Source organism: Sceloporus undulatus, chromosome 3, assembly GCF_019175285.1.
Source record: "Sceloporus undulatus isolate JIND9_A2432 ecotype Alabama chromosome 3, SceUnd_v1.1, whole genome shotgun sequence".
NCBI lineage: Eukaryota > Metazoa > Chordata > Lepidosauria > Squamata > Phrynosomatidae > Sceloporus > Sceloporus undulatus.
This window is the reverse complement of record NC_056524.1, coordinates 221226259-221229461: the sequence shown is the minus strand read 5'-3', so window position 1 is coordinate 221229461 and position 3203 is coordinate 221226259.

Sequence of the window (3203 nt, the reverse complement as noted above, 5' to 3'; positions counted from 1 at the left end):
GCCCTGATCTATTTGGAAGGGCGGGGTATAAATAAAATTTTATTATTATTATTATTATGGCCAGGCTGGTGCAAAGTGCCAGTCTGGATCACACCAATGTGTACTTCAGAGGGAGTGAGCTTGGCTTTGCATGTCAGATTTTTCTTGAAGAAAAATAACAGGGAAGAGAAAGCATAGATTTCCTCATGCACTCTATATAACACAAAGGCCACTTTCCTGTGAAAAATAAACAGCTAAAATTAAGGGCTGCACAGGTTAGGGAAATTGAAGCTCCTGGGTACCTGTGTCACTTGCCCCCTTTGCCCACTCTACTCCATGGGATATCTTTGCTTCTCTTGGATATCATCTATATGCAGTTTCATTCACAATTAATGTTGAAATCCTGTATTCAGACATCTTGCAGGATATCTCATTGATCTCAGTGAGATTTATTTCTGAGTAAACACACATAGGATTACACTGTAAGTGTGGTTGTGCTCAGATGGGCTTCTCTGAAATAAAACTTATTTCTCTGTTCCTACATCTCCCCCTTTGTCCTGAAATCTTCTGGGTGTAGTGCTTTAAGATCACATCTTTAAGATCTCAGGCTACCAAGGATGCTCAGGTGTTTTGTGTTCTGCTTTGAAGAAAAGAAAAATAGTACACAGCTAGCATGTGTAACATGTAGCTGGGCCAAAACAGACATTTGTCTTATGTGCTATTCATCTTAGTGCATCTTACAGATAACAGTTCACAGAAAGGGTGAAACGAGACCTTGGAGATGTCCATCAACACAACACCCAAACAAAAGGAGGAACATCACTTGGCTGTAGTCATCCCCATTATGGTGAAATGTATTGGATGTATGTTTAAATTATAATTATTTCTCAGTTTGCATATATGTGTGTGTGTTAGCATATGCAAATTTCAAGCAAATTTTTATCCTTTTGGGGCAGGATATAGTTCCTTTTTCTTGGAGAAGTGTAATAGCTCCTCCTGCAAAACAATGTTGTCACTTTACTCTTTGACACATTATATATGGAATGAGACAAGCACTCAGTTTATTTGAGAACATCTTTCTCTGTTCGTGGTGCAAATAATTATGTAAAATGATTTTGTGGGTCAAATGAGATGTAACCACACACAACCATGTTTGTAGTTTACATGGCTTCTTCATTCCTATATATTAAAGTGCAGGGTGGGCAGGTTGTATTTTGTTCAATAAACAGCACAAACAGATGAGGAGAGCTGAATCCTTATCTCACTTTCCTTGGTTGCTGAAGGCATTTTCCTCCCAACTTGGTTCAGAACACTAGAAACTTGATTTCAATTTATGTCAAATCTATCACTGTATGCTATGAGTAATTTGTGGACAATATATATCTGAAATGAAGGTAACCTGGCCTTAGATAAAGACAGCTTTTCTTGTCCAATTCAGATCCACAGCTAGACTTGTCATCAGGTCTAGGCATCAAATATTTGTAGTTTCAAGTCTGCAAAGGGAGTTTTCTCAAGACATACCTGCCTCGATATTTTGGGTGGTTTTTTTGGTTGTTGTTGAAAGATGGTGCTTGGAATACTATATCTAGCTGCAGTATGTATAATCAGAGAGCCTAAATCCCCTAAAGGCACCAGATCCTCTCTGATCTTGGAAACTAAGCAGGATCAGCCCTGGTTAGTACTTGGATGGGATGCCAACAAATACCAGGTATGCTGTATGCTATACATTTCAGAGGAAGGAATGGGCAAAACTACCTATGAGTGTTCCTTGCATAAGGAAACCCAATGACATTCATAGTTCACAGTCACCATAAGTTCACACACACACACACACACACACACACACACAGAGAGAGAGAGAGAGAGAGAGAGAGAGAGAGAGACTTATTTATAATAACTCATAATGATCTACATATTTAAAGAAGGATGTGGGAGGTAGTGGAGAGAACTTGGATTGAACACCAACAAAGAACTGAGAAAACCTTGCCCAATGCCACTATTAAGTCTTTGGGGACCATAATTCTATTAGCAATGTTTGCCTGGAGCTTCCCTATTTCTAGATGCTAATGTATTGATTGTGCTAGCAGCACACCTCACATTGTATAATTTATAAGAAACAATATTCTCTCTTCCCTTGACAGTGTTCTCTGGCTGTAGGAACCGGCTCAGCATGCAAGGTACTACAACAATTTTGGTTATGTTTCCATAGCTACCTCACTGCTAAACGTGCTTTGCTCCATTTTCAAATCAGCCAGCATGTGTATATGCAAACATACTTCCATAAATGAAGTAGTTTCAAGCTAATCCCTGGCCTGCCTATTACTGCCTAATTTGGATACAATTTGTATATTTATGAAGGGAAGAGGCTGCATAAATAATAAGAAAGCTGCACTCTTGCCTGAGGTGTGTCTCTGTGTCTGTGAATGCTAGATAGAAGAGGCAAGGAGCAGAGGCACCCGGGTAATTCTTCCCCCACCACTCTAGTTTGTATGCTTCAGTCAGCATTTATAATATTACAGAGATTTTACAGTTTTCTCTTAAAATGTGTTTGTGGGGGGACAAAAAGTTTGAGGTAATATGGTGCCCCCTAGTGGCCACTGGGGTATTTGCAATATGAAATCCATTGGACTAAAACACCATTGAAAGGAAAAACAAATCATTCCCAATTTATTATTATTATTGTGTAAGATTTTCTTTGGAGATTTAGATTTTTGTATAGTCCTCTGGTTTAGGAGAGAAAGTCTGGGGCATACAGATAAATGTGATGGATGAACAGTGCCTGCCTTTTCTCTCTCTCTCTCTCTAGGGAAAGTCCTCTGAATGAATGTTGAGATTCAGGGACACAACAATACAGACAGTTCTGGAATCAAACTAAACATAGGTTAGTTACTTGTAGTTACTTATACATGAGTAGCCATGACAAAAATATCATAGTTTGTTTCGTTTATTGTCTTGGAAATTAAGGGAAGAAGAGATGTTTCAGGCTCGCTTATTCCTAAACTTATGGATCAAGCCAAAATAGGCAAAACCAGTCCCACTGCTCTTTAGAAGTTACAGCATGGGGGCATTCAGAATCAAGATGCTAGGCAGTGAGGGGATGAAGTACTTTCCCCCAGGTGATGGCTTTCTCTCTGTGTTGTGAGGCAAACTGCAGGATGTCTCACATGGCTAATGCTCCTCCTGGATACCTCCTCAATACAATTCAGCCCTACCAGATGCTTTTT